Consider the following 15,565-nt stretch of genomic DNA (forward strand, 5'->3'; position numbering starts at 1 on the left):
TTAAAGTACCTTTTGTATAAGTTCCGAATTTCTAACCCACTTTCAAATTCAAATTACGAGCAACTTCTAACTCTTTTTTGTGTTAATTCTCTGATAAAACGCCGCGTTGTTTTCGGTATAAAATTTATGTATAAAATATTAAACTACAAAGTAGATACTAAACTTCTAAATAAAATACAAATAAATGCAGGATTGAGAACACTCAGACATCGGGAAATATTTAAACTGCCTTTGTTTTCAAATAATGCTACATACCACACACCTATGGCCCGCACGTGTCGGGAATATAATATATACTGCCGAAACAATAAAATTGACATTTTTCATGATACTCTTTCAGCTTTTGCGAATAATCTCTTAGGAATAAATCTTATTCAATAAGTACACACGTACAACTTATTTTTTATTGCATTGTATCCTGTATAAACAAAAATATTAAAAAATATGTATTACAACTTAACGTGTAATCTATTTTGTGTAATTCTATAATTGAAGATATCTATGCATGTTAAATTATTTCGACGAATTTAAATTGTATGTTTTCTAGTATGTATCTTTATTGAATTACCTAATAAAATAAAATAAAATAAAATAAAATAAAATAAAATAAAATAAAATAAAATAAAATAAAATAAAATAAAATAAAATAAAATAAAATAAAATAAAATAAAATAAAATAAAATAAAATAAAATAAAATAAAATAAAATAAAATAAAATAAAATAAAATAAAATAAAATAAAATAAAATAAAATAAAATAAAATAAAATAAAATAAAATAAAATAAAATAAAATAAAATAAAATAAAATAAAATAAAATAAAATAAAATAAAATAAAATAAAATAAAATAAAATAAAATAAAATAAAATAAAATAAAATGAGAATTAATTACAAAAGCAATTAGGTATATAATATAGCGTGTATATTATTTGAAAAAATTGTAATTTAAAATTTCGGAGTAGGAAAATTCAATGATATTAATCCACTGCAAAACTTTCATTCGGTACGCACCATGGCATGCGCATGTTAATTATGTTCGTCTGGCTAATTAATTACTGTTTTTATAATAATTAATTGAGAACATAATTCATTTTAATATCTGCGTCAAAGAATCCTTATGTGGGTACTTCGATATATCATGAATATACGCATAAAGTACGTTATTTAGCACATAACGTGAAAAAATATTATTTCAAATGAGGAAATCGATAGAATATGTACTATAGATTTATAATATTATTATGAAGAGGAAGGTATCTAAATTCTTTACATACAACGGTTTAGAATTTGACCAACCTATTTTTAGAAAAAAATATCATTGATCTAAACATAATGATTCAAGATTTATTTAAGTTTTTAATTATATTAAAGTACTCCACAAAAAGTGTTCATTAATTTGTCCCTACATATAAGTAAATAATATATAATTTATTTTATTTATTTATTTATTAATTAATATTTTTTGCTTACAAACTATAATTAATAATAAAAATAATGTGACCTCACTGGGGTTTCCCGTGCCGAGGACACTTAACAATATACTTTTTTAAATTACATTTGAGAATACACAAAGAAGACGAAAAAAAACGAAGATAATTAACAAATATTCAGACAGTTTTAAAAACAAGGTATTTATGTAAAATAAATAAATAATAAATATAAAACACACAATGAAAATAACAAAAACCTAGTTAAAATAATTATAAAAGGATTTTTTTTTGGTCCTGTGAAAATCAACTCAAACATAAATTATTATAAGCATCGCGATATACTTAGCTTAATTCTACACTATTTTAATACAACACTCGTACAAAATTTTATTGAAAAATACCACAATGACATTCGGCAGATGTTTTCTTTATGATTGAAATGTCAGCACTGAGCACTGGCCGATTCCTTTTAAAGAGATTAATGTCAAAAATGGCCACTTGGAACGCCATATCAGATGTGATACATAATATATGTCAATGGTAACCTATCAAAGAAAAATAGTCCTTCAGAAATAAGGTTCAAAATACTAGTTTCCAAATAGAGAATCTTTAAATAATATTTGTAAATTGCAAGCTTGTTTTAGAACGAAAAAACCGCATCTGGATTAAAGATGTAAAATATAGTGATTTTGACGTTCTGCTAATTGTTTGTCTGCAGTTTATGTGAGAACTACGGGACGCGAACCTGACTTGGGAGCACTGGATCTGGCAGCCGACAGAGAAGCGTGGAAGCTCTTTGTGGACACCATATGCTCCAACTAGGGAGCGTACATGGAATGATGATAATGATGATTATTGTCTTTGAGTAATTTCTTATCACCTACCCAAAGAGTTCAATAAGATAAAATAAAAACACAAAATATAGTCGGCCTCAGCGCGTTTACCTTCCATGCGTTCATTTTATTTGATAAAGTTAAAAAAAAACATTATTATTCATTTTACTAAGGTAATTCAACTTAATTTATTTATTTAAAAATAACGTACATGTACATTTTGAACATACATCAATATATACATATTAAAAAAAGAAAAAAAATACATGAAAGAGACTCATGCCAAAGATGTAGAAGAATCCTGCTCCGGAAAACCCCTTTGTATACATGGAACAGATCAATATACAGAGCGATGTTGATTAGCATAGCAAAATCCCTTCCAACAGGCATAGGAATCAGCAAGTTTATTTTATTTTATTAAATCATACAATTTTTTTTTGTACTCCAAGTGTTGGTATTCTAAACGCTCTTGTGGCCGTATAATCTCGTGTATTTACATACAAAATACACGAGAAAAACTGTTTTCTCGTGCCACGGTGACAGGGTGCTGACAAATCTAACGCCTGGATCCTTAACATGTGATGTTCGTAATAGAGTTTTTTGGGTCCTAGGGAAAGATATGAGCGAACACTTGGAAACATTAAACCTAAATTTATTACACCTTCCCCATTCACATATATTAGATATATCCGCTTAGAGAAGACGAAAATCGTCCAAAGTTGTCACCTTTAAGAAAATCTTTAAGTCATCTGCAAATAACAGAAAACGCGAGTTAAAAATTACATTTGAAATATTATTAATGAAAATAGAGAAAAACAATGGACCCAGGTTAGACCCCTGCGTTCAACAAAGAAACATAGTAGAAAACATACAAATTATAGCAGCGTTTTTCAACCTTTTTCATGACACGACCCCCCTAGTATCAAAAAATATTTCGCGACCCCCCAACCATTTTTTCCATGTATTTTAAAAATATATAATACTTACAAACATTTTAGGCGTTTGCGTTATTTGCAATCTGATATAAACATATAATTAAGTATTAAGTACGTTATACATATAATTTTTAATTGAATACTTAGCCAATTGATAACTAACAAACAAATACAAACATATTAGATGTATATAAATAAATAAAATATATCGTTAGGGTTAGACTCCCAGCGCCAGCTGTTGGTAACACTAGGAACAAGTGCAGGTTCCGGATGTTAGCAACAGATGGCGCTGGTAGTCCGAAAGATCCACAAGTTTCGAGACGCTCTTTACGCTTCGAGATAATTCTCGCTAGAATGCGCTGGCCTATAAATACGGCGGTCGACCGCGGCCATGGCAGTTTGATGCAAAACAGCGAAGCAAGTGGAATCAGAAGCAATACCGATAAGTGGAAACGATTCAGAAGTGTAAATTCGGTGTTATGTCTACTGTAAAGTGCCTTGGAGTTAGAGTAATTATAGACTGATTTGTGAGCGTAAGTCACGCGTGGTCATGTCTGCTGTTTAATTGTTTGAAGAGCGCGAACCACTTGCTTTACGGTACGCATTTATTTGAGTTGTTATAATTGAAAATAGATAAATTCCTGAAAAGATCATCAGAACCATCAACGTCCAGCAGGAGTAGTGGAATAAAGAAAAAACGTCTTTATGGTGACATTTATTTAAAATTAGGGTTTACTGTGATTGACAGTAAACCGCAGTGCGTAATTTGCTTTGAAATTTTGTCAAGAGAAAGCATGAAGCCATCGAAGTTGGTACGCCACCTAAACACAAAACATCCTAGTGAAAAAAATAAACCCGTGAAATTTTTTGAGCGAAAATTAAAAGCTCTTGAACGTCAAAAAACTGCTATGGAACAAATGTCCAACCTGAATGAGAAAGCGTTGCTCGCTAGTTATCGAGTAGCTTTTCGTGTGGCTAAAGCAGTGAAATCTCACACTATTGCCGAAAATTCGATTTTACCAGCGGCCAAAAAGAGGTCGAAAAGATCAAAAGTATACCTCTCTCTGACAATACCATTCAACGCAGGATAAGCAATATGGCAACTGATGTTCGTGATCAAGTCATAGAAAAAATAATGAAAAGTTCTTTTGTATCCTTGCAATATGATAAATCAACGGATATTGCGAGTTGTGTGCAATTTGTAGCTTTTGTGCATTTTGAATCCAATGAAATAATAATGGAAGATATACTATTTTGCAAGGCACTTCCCAAAAATACTACAGGTCAATGCTTGCATGACATGTTCTTTGAAGCTACGCAAGATATGAATATCGATTGGGCACAAAAATGCATTGCTATTTGTAGTGACGGAGCAAAAGCCATGACTGGTGCGAAGAGTAGATTTATTGCTAGATTGAAAAAACAGATGCCAAACGCTTGTTGGATGCATTGCTTTCTCCATCGCCAAGCACTTGCGGCCAAATCCTTACCGCAAGAATACAGTCAAGTTCTTAATATTATTAATAACATTGTAAATTCTATTAAAGGAAAAGCGTTGCAGACTCGATTGTTTCGAATTATTTGTGAAGATATGGGGACACTACACCGTATTTTTTTTACCATACAGAAGTTAGGTGGTTATCAAAAGGCAAAGTACTGACCAGAGTTATGGAACTTTGCGCTGAACTATTAGTATATTTACAGCAAGCCAAGTCACATTACTCTGAATTCATTTCTGACCCGAAATTCCTTTTAAAATTGGCTTTTCTTTCTGACTTATTTGAACATTTAAATAACTTGAGTACAAGTCTTCAAGGGCGCGATGAAAATGTCATTACAGCAAAAGACAAACTTTATAAAAAAAAAATTGTGGTCATCATCTATAAATGAAAACAACTTTGATTCATTTTCGTCCACACAGTCTTTCATTGAAGAAGTCGGAAGCGAGATCAACATCAACTCATATAGATCTGGTATGAAAATGGTGTTTCATAATTTGAAGAAAGAATTGTGCCATTACTTCTTACTGCAAGAGATGTCGGATAACACTGGGCAAAGATGGACCTTAAATCCGTTTTTAAATGCAGCTATAAACGAGGCAAATTTAGCAACTAAGCTCAAAGAGAATCTGCTGGAACTATCTGCCGATGAGATGTTACACTTGGAATTCAAGTCTGAAAATTTGGATACGTTTTGATTAAAAAGAAAAACAGAATACCCGGAATCAACAACCGGGGCTTTGAAGTGTTCCATTTTCCACCTCGTACTTGTTCGAGTTGGCATTTTCAGCAATGGCGCGAATAAAATGTAAACTAAGAAATCGCTTAAATTTGGAGAACGATTTAATACTTAATGTGGCAAAAACGGATCCACGATGGGAGAAATAATTGAACAAACTCAAGCGCAACCTTCACATTAAAATGAACGAAGATAAGCAAGCACAGATGTAATTATTTTCTATTTAAAAATTTTTAATATTTCTTTTCTTTGTAATATTATGTTTTGAACTAGCATTTTTCTGACTTGTATGATTGATTGTAGGAAAATTTTGTTAAATATAATAATTTAAACTCTTATCGACTTTTTATTTAAGTCTCACAAATTATATGTTGTATAAAAAAATGAAGTTTTCTCGACCTCTCGCGACCCCTTTACAGAGGCTCCGCGACCCCCCAGGGGGTCGCGACCCACAGGTTGAAAAACAACGATTTAAAGTATTCGTCGATACAGTTTCACATGCATACATATCTTCAATTTTAGAATTACATAGAATAGTCCCATTTGTTGTTGTTTTTTATAAATATTTAATTTAATCATATAAATTTGAGATACAGAGAGGAATGAAAAGCATTCTCTTCTTTCTTTCCCATTATCAATTTTTCCCAAACAATTTATTATTCACGATCGCCGACACTTTGCGTATATAAGTTATTGTGAATGTGAAATAATACACAATGCCATGTTTACTTCGTACCTAATAATGACTAATCAAATACATACATAAATATAAACGCTTTGGAGCTTCCATGAATCATGATTTATTGACAATTCATTGAATTATAAGGCCTCAAGGTTATTGTAAATCTTAAGACGATTTAACCCGTTACATGATTTTTCAACTCTTGTGTGGCTGTGGTGACCCATGAGTCTATATAAGATGGAAGACTTAATATATCTCTCTTATTTATTTAAATGATTAAATTGTTTTTTTTTTAAATCTTCAAATGGACGTTTTCACATCGGATTGGAAAGTAAAATTTGTATAATAAGCTGAATTTTTTTAATTCACAAAATTTTTTTAAACTTTTTTTTTATTTTTAAATAGTACGAACATAATACATGAATGTCTGCATGTTAACTTTTGTCTAATTATCATTAATATATTTACTTTTTATTAACATCGCTAAATATATATGTTTACTTAAAAGCTATAACGAAAAATATTGCGGAGAACAAAACATTTTCAATTTCATTTTTTGGGAAGAACCAGAAGATTTGTTGAAATGGGTTTATGTAAAAACACCTACAACACTATGATAAAAACAATTAAATGAATGAAAGTGACGCCGATACCACAATAAATCTCTTTTACTGTATATGAAAGAAAGACCACGAGAATATAACTGATAACAAAGAAGACAGAGACGCTGTTTTCTATGGTCGATGTTTCTGTGAAAGAGACAAGCAAAAAATAAGAAATTCGTTCAATCAGTCGGTTTTCGGTAGTAAACGGGAGTGCACGCTGGTTATACGACCGGAGTAGTTATGATTTTTAATTAATTTTGCTATAACAGGCCGAAATTATATTATAATATTAATTATTTATGGAAAAATAATTATTCCAGAGTACGTATTTTTTTATTTTATTATCTGAACTTCAGAATATTCTGTCTTTTGCTTGAGGTGACATGATGTCACATCACCACGTGTAAAGGAATTTTGTGGCACAGTATTTTAAGAGTAAATCATCAGCAGATGATTGTGAACTTTGAAAAAAAGGCTTTTTTTTCATTTTACAAAGCATTCTTAAAACTTCACAGACCCAAAACATCCCTTTAAAATGTTAAAGTCCGATATTCAACGAACCACGCAGCACCCACACGATTTAGGTTTTGGTTTATTTCATCTATCATTAGTTGATTTTTTTTCTTAAATTTTGATTTACTTTTTGTACTGAATGTTAGGAAAATATATATAGAGTCCTTTTACAATCTATGTTTCTATTGTTTTTATATTCCGTTTTATTTTTTGAAAAATTATTTATTCTTTTTTCAAAATAAAATACAATAGTTACATAGTTAAAGAAGAAACCCCTGCATGAACAGGAAATATTGCCGAGGTTATCCGCTGTGACACGACGTTTTATCTATTCGGTATGCGAAAATCGCTCTTAAAAAACAAAATAGTTCCATATAATGCGGTCGTATTAAACATAACTTTACCCGAAGATGAAAATTGATTTAATCAACGTGAGAGGGTTAATATTTCATAACAAATGGCCGGTACCAAATTACATAAGAAACGAAAATAAATTGAGAGAATTCAGCGTAACGATGGAAACTATTTTTATTTTTTTTACATATTACAAACAATAAAACTTTAGATTAATGTTATTCGTATCTTACGGTAAGAGTATAAACGGTTAAAAGAAAATATGAATTGTTTTATTACTTTAACATTCATTAAGATCGTATTAAAATTGGAATTAATGTTTGAAGCAATATTTTTTTTATTTAAATCTTAAAGTAGGGCACACATATCATACATATTGTTATGTGTGTTCTAATAATAACATTGCAAATATATTTAAATTATAAATTGTTTATCACATATGTCTTGACCATTATTTTAAATTTTGATATGTTTTTTTCTTCATAAATATTTTTTTCCATTTCGTAATACTTTTTAATTGCTTTAAATAAAATTGAATTTTGTGACTGCCTTTTTCCTAAATGGAAGTCTAATTTTGTTCTTTTCTCTAGTATTGTGATCGTGTTCATGCTGGTTCCCATCAATTTTTTCCCAAAATTCTGTTTTTGTATTAGAGTTTATAATTTTATGAACAAATATCATTGTATTGTAAAATATTCTTTGTTTATATGTTAATAATTTCATTTCATTTACCATCGACTTTACCCTCGTATATCTGTTTTTTTTCAAAATGATTCTAAAGGCTTTATTTTGTAATACAGTTAGTTTATCTATGTTTTCTTTGTTTGATAAAAATAAAATGCTACTACAGTAGTTAACGTGTGGTTCAATAATTGCTTTGTAAATAGTTTTGCAGGAGTCCTTATCAATAAATCTTCTGATCCTTCCCAAAATTGATATTTTTTTTGCAATCTTATTTATTACCATCTTAGCGTTTTGGTGAAATGTAAATTTTGAATCCAACATTACACCTAAATATTTAATTTCAGTGACTTCATTAAGTTTTTCATTTTCTATTACAATTGATGGTGTAATTTCTATTCTTTTGTTTCCTATATTCATATATTTAGTTTTGGTAACATTTAATATTAATTTATAAATTTTTAGCCACAGTGATACACTATTAAGATCATGATTTAGTCTGTCCATAATTGTTTTATAATTTTCTCCCGATATATATATTAAGACATCGTCTGCAAAGAGTCTTATTTTTGAATATTTTAATGTTTCGACAATATCATTTATGTATATAATAAACAAAACCGGTCCGAGAACCGATCCTTGTGGTACTCCCAATATATATATTTGTGTCCAACATCTCTGGAGACCACAATGATGGTGAGCATTGAGCCATTGAGCGAGGCGAGAAAGAAAAAAGAGGAGTGTATAGCGATTATCTAAGAGGATATGCGATGCGAGATAATTGAATGTAGTTATGCAGAAAGCAGTCAGGCCACAATTTCTAAAAAAAATATATGTTAGTGTTATCGGGTGCCGTATGGTCAATTTTATGTTCCGCTAAAAACAGCCAGGCCGCTTTCACAAAAAATTTAATAATCGCCTTATGAAAATAGTGTTTATCACATAAACATTATTTTTCAATTTGCAGAAAACACCCACAGCGCTAAGAAAATCTTACGATATCATGCTGATGGGAAAATTAATGCCTTTTGAAATCTAGTTGTCTTTAGTAAATTATATTGGATAATTGCACGAGTATTTTAGTTTTATAAATTCGTTAATTTAATGTCTACGTAATAAAACAATATGGTTTAATTTAGAATATCACTCTTTACATTCAAAGTTTGAATGAAGTATCATTCGATATTAGATCTGGCTGTTTTCTGCAAAATGCATACTTCAGGTTGTGTGGTCAGCTAGACTTTAAAGAATCACTAAAATTCCTTTAACGCATAGTTAATTTTTTTAAATGTTATTATAATTAGTTAATTACACGATTCTTTACAATTAAGTACCCTAATTATAAATATAAAATAATGTTTAATACATAATGACACAACATACATCAGAATTTTACTAGGGCTGCTGGAAAATGCACGTCCTAGGTTGTGTGGTCAGCCAGACTTTAAAAATCATTAAAACTGGTCAAATACATAATTAAATTCGTATTTGTATTGTAAAAAACGAATGTATGCATTATGTATCCTTTGTCAGAGGAAAAAAACATTCCAACTGTTGTGTAGATTTGATTATTCACTCTTTTGTCAAAAGTGCTATTACCGCAGTTTCACTTTTCTATGTCTGACTGCTTTCTGCATAACTACATTGAATTGTGATGAATATTGTTTTTCTGTCACTCTTTCGCAAATGCCTCGCCGATACTGTGCAAAAAAGACAACTGCACGTCGCGTCGGCCAAATTTTGTCTAGTTAAAATCGTCAAAATCGACGTTCGCTGTCCCGTTTTCCGCACCATCAAACTGAACCAATTTGGTTAATGTTTTTAGGAAGGGTATTGTCGATATTTTTTCAATATTTATAAATTATTTGAAATATTTTTTTACCATACTTTGAATGGTCCTAGAATTTATTACATTAGAAACAATTTGTCAAAGAAACAAAACGATACAGGCACGCCAATGGTATATATTTGTAGTGTGTAAAATCACTAATCCAGAGAGAAAATACATGAATACGTTTGTATAAATAAAAGACAGATCACGCTTCCTCTTAAGCAAGAATCTTGCCTTTATTATTTATTTATTTATGTACGGAATTATTGAGTTCATTTAACAGGGGTTAATACATTTCTTGTTTATATCCAGCTGTTAATTAATAATGATAGTAATAATAATAATCATTGTTTATTATCCAAAAATTACTGTTTCTTCACCTACTACATACATACTTGTAATAGATTTCTCTGGATTATGTCTAGTCTAGAGATTTTTATGCAAAAATAAACAATAACATGACTACCTTCTCGTTAATTTATTATACAGTTATACAATATTTAAATATACCATTTATTATTTTAAAAGGTTTTCGAGTAAATTTTCCGAATTTTCTCTACCTATCCAGGAACCATTTTTTAACAAATTTATTTAATTTAATTCTTAATTAATTATATTTGTTAATTCATTGTTTTTATAAATGTAGATAATATTACATAAGTTTGTAGAAATACAATCTCCGACAAAAAGCTACAGAAAGCAACTTGGTGGGATTTTAGTTTTAGTAAAAAAATAAAAATTGAAATCTTAAAACTGTAAAACTGTGTGATTATTTTACTAAATAAAATAAATATAAAAATGTATAAAGGTACAATTGAAATAAAATAAAACTAAATAAAATTAAAGCTGGGACAAATAAAAAATTTAAATATTTAGGATCAAAAGGATCCTGACTCCTCTGTCGTCTGAAAAGTCATGTAAATTACCTGCCAAAACATGTGGGTATACAAATAAAATAAATCACATTAAAATTTGCAAAAATTAAATTCGATTTTGTTGGCGGTATAATTGATTGGTTGATTCAGAAGAACTTGTGACAAATATTTCATTTTGAGGGCCATTTTCAACGAGTTGTAAACAACTCACTATTTAAAAATGGGAGCCAAATCGGGGTAGAGTGGGATTCGAACCACGGACCTTTAATGGGCGAATCCGAGACACTAGCCACGGGACCGCAACCCGATTGTTATTAATTTTTTTTCATACATTTTTGAGCAACTTTAGCATACAATTAGATACTCTAATTTTTACCGGTTGTAAGCAATATTTTTTTTATATCCAATTTCCCGTAGCATTAAACTTTCTCGTTAGAGTTTCAAAAGAGATACGGATAATTTTGCGCGAGTTTCTGTGTTAAGGTTTTTCCAGTAATGTCTTGATAATTTGATGGACTTATGTGCCTTGGAATGCAAATTGTTTATCATTCTTTTTTGAGTGCCTGTTGTATTGGGCCAAATCTGTGAATGTTTCCTAGATGTATAGGAAATTTTTGTAATTTTTAATTTTGTTTGTACGACTTATTCTTCCTTTCAAAGCGGGATTTTACTGTCGAAAAATTAATCCAAATCGTTACGCGCACCGGAAGAGCGTTCATAAGTTACCACAAACTTACGCAGGCATTTTCTATTTACGAGTGCAAATGACAATCGCAACATTTGGGTCAATGGCCCATCGTCGTCTTTATAATAGATACAATTGATTTGATGTTGCAAAAACATTTTTATGACAAAAGCGTTTTATAATAGTCTTAATAATATTTTATGCTAAGTAATAAAAAATATCCAGTAAGTGTCTCCATAACGTGCCTACGTATAAAGCAATCACAATAATACTATTCGATAAAAACAACATTTTACATAACCCGCCATAATATTATATCATATTATAATAGGTGCAAAGAAATATAAATTACACAAATTTATATAAAAATAAATAGAAACAGTGTTTATGTTAATAATAACGAAGACATGTGAACACATTATAAGCGAAAAATTTTAATGCTGTTGAGAGTCGAGAGAGAGATAAAAATTGTAATATTTATTTATTAATAAACAAAAGAAAGGAAACAATATTCTCTGTTTTATAAATTAATTTCTTATTGTACCTACATAATACATTGTAATGAATGGGCTAGTAAAGTATATCGCTGAATCTTCCCACTTCCTTCTTCTTCGCGAGCGCTAAAACCGTGAATTAAAATGTACTCATTTATTATTATTGTTTAACCGAGAGACCAGAAACCAAAGCTACTACCGCGCAAATTACTCAACAAATGTTCGCTTAGTATGCTTGTCTCGCGTGATTTTATCTTCTTAGAAAAAAAAACTGGAATAGACAGTTTGGGAGTTCATTTGTGGGAAAAGTTGGTCCAATTTGGCCACATTGAAAGTAATTTTTTTGGCAAAACCGTGTAAAATTGTCATTCGTATAGTCATATTTTATATAGAATACACACATACCTGTTATTATGTGAAATATGATTAAAATATTATTAGACGTATCTACTATACGAAAGCAGATTATATTGAATAAACGTTTTAAGTTTTGGAAATATTTTAGGGAAAAGGATAGAAGTACCGGGATCTCTATGAAATCTTTCTAACGATAGTACACTAACTTATTGAGGTGAATAACTGTAACACGAATAGTTGCTATCATCCAATTTCGTGAATTTTTCTACCACTTGAACTATGGAAGTAAGGCTTGCACTGACGAACGATCGCGAACGATGAATCCAGATTTTTTGTGTCAAATTTGAATGAAAGTTCCAAATAATAGTTTTTCTTTCTTGGTTTAAGATAGGTAATCCGCAATATATCGATATGTCATTACATAGGTCAATATTATTACGAACTTGTTTTTTCTTTCTTCTTCTGGCGGTGCCTTGTCAGGTCCCGTTGTTGGCGATCACTACAGCGGAAGCATCTCGGTCCTGCGCTACTCATATATTCCGCAGCCAGGACAACTGCTTATTAGATGTACTCACCATTGTGATTCCCGAAAAAAGATGACCAGAGTCCAGTTGTTGTCCTGTTGTTGTCCTGTTGTTGTTGTCCTGTTGTTGTTTTCTCGTGTCTTTTCTGTCGGGGTTACCTTCCCTTAGTTTAGTTTTGGTTTTGAGGCGCTAGAAACTGGCCTATCATCCTCTCGTTGTCTCCTGTGATCACACCGTTATACGTGTGATCACATCGCCCAGGGTTCGCAACGTGGACGCTAACGAGTTGGACTAGTCAGTAGTGTTGCTGGTGGAATACAACTGGGCATTCGTAGCATTGAATCACACCCTCCAGCAAGATGTGACTCACTGTGACTCTACTGACAGTTTTTTTTAATAAAAAAATAATATTGGCTTTCTTATGATTTACTCAGATATTTATATTATTAGGGGCATTTTTAATACGTTGTAAATACCTCACTAATAGAAAATGGGAATCAAGTTGCGATAAAGCGAGGTTCGAACCATGGGCCTCCGGTTCATGAGTCCGAGACATTAGCCATTGAGCCACAACTCGGTGCTTATACTTTTAATACATTGTCGATGCGAGTTATTATGCCTCCAAGATGGTGCAAAATTACATTTTTCTGAGTTGAATACTATCAAACTTTTATTTAATATTTTAATCCGTAGCATTCCGGAAAGTGGTGCCGTGGTGTGGCGGCTTAAAGAAACCACTCACTCACTCATGGTGGAGAGAATACAAAAAAAGTTTCTTCGTTACCTGGACACGAGGGAGTATGGCTAATACTCATTGCAGTATTCATCATTGTTCCTGTATAGTACGCTCGGTATCACGAGCCTTTAAATTATACTCCCAAAACTTAAGATCGCATAAAATTAAATACGCCGAAGAACTAGGCACACATACCATCGGTTTATCCTGAATGCTGGACTAATGTACCGTCGATGATGCCTGTGGGGAGGATGATTGATGATCTGCTGGAAAGCCTACCGAGAGAGGTGGATCTTGTCCATGCTAGGTCTACCAGTTTCAGACTCTCTCTTATTATTATTATTATGATGGCTAACTTATATAGCGCCATTTTAAATACCTCAAGGGCGCTTTACACAGTGATTCTTTTAAATTTGTAATTTAATTAAAATAATTTATTTTGTTGTCACATGCTACGGATATACCAAATTGAACGTATTTTTATCATTTGTTACATGGTAAGGTGATCAGTTATTTGCTTCGGGCGCCAGATCAGAAACAATAAAATATTGAGGTTTGAACTCTGCCAGGAATCGAACCTGGGACCTGCAGGCGATCGCGCCAACCGCTACACAACGAGGCGAACGTATTTCCATTCTCCACTCTCCACTCGATTTCCTCATTCAGGATTTTTGCCCGAGAGCAGCTATCGAATAAGGTAATATTATAAATATCTTTTAGCAACCATTTCTACTCAATTTGTAATGTGAAACATGTGAGGTATAATTCAAAGGGTTTGCGAAAGTGGAATTCAATAAGCATCTCGTCTCGAGTAGTTCTTTGTAGCCAAATATGCACAAGTCTAGTGACCATAGAATATACATAATTGCCGGTTGCGTCCGTGCACTCTATCATTGTTGCGAAAACATTACCACTTGGATAAATTTAAAGGCGGTGACAGTTTCTCAACAACCACAAAAGGGAGAGAAGGGGGCACTTTGCATATGGATGATGCCCATTACACGGAACTGGAATACTCATTCTTTACATTTACGTCATCAAAACGGATTATATTATAGGGAGTTAAACATCAGATAGGTACTTCTCAATTAATAAAATTGTATAAAATACGAGTAGGTATTATATTACATTAGTTGAACCAAGTTGAAAGTAGGTGTGAAATATCGAGGCATGAGAATTACATCTGCGCTTTATAAAAATGAAGCGGAAAATACAAAAAATAAGCCAAAATAAGACAGGGAGTCAAGCAAGGGTGCTCGCTATCTCCAGTGTTATTCAATGGATATATACAGTGCGCGATCGATGAAATCAGGAAACAAATAAATCATAGAGAGGATGAATCATGTCTTTCTTTTTTTCGCGTATTTTAATGTTGTTGATAAGGTTCGCCGATGAAATCACTCTGATTGCTAAATATGAAAAAGAACTCACTGAAGCTCTTACATACATGGAGAATGTATTGAATAATAAATATAGTATGAAAATAAACAAGAGCAAAACTAAAATGATGACTTTGGCCCGTAATGAGCAGCAAATAAATGTAGTCATCTTAGGAGCAACTCTGAAAAACGCGAAATTTTGTGTAGAGTTGACGCCATGAAAGAAGTAAGAAAATAAGATAATAGTAATCTTAATTTTAAGATGTATTTTTGAAATTAAAATTCTTTGTATTATAAATGGACAAATAACCAAATTTTTTTTTTTTGAAGAAAGTCCCGCGGTGGCAAATCGAAGAATTAAAAGTTTCAGATTTCGTCTGTTAGCCATTTTTGTTTACAAACGTTGTTTTACGA

The sequence above is a fragment of the Micrasema longulum genome, unplaced genomic scaffold, assembly GCF_059751315.1.
Source record: "Micrasema longulum isolate JH-2025_06_02 unplaced genomic scaffold, ASM5975131v1 h1tg000308l, whole genome shotgun sequence".
NCBI lineage: Eukaryota > Metazoa > Arthropoda > Insecta > Trichoptera > Brachycentridae > Micrasema > Micrasema longulum.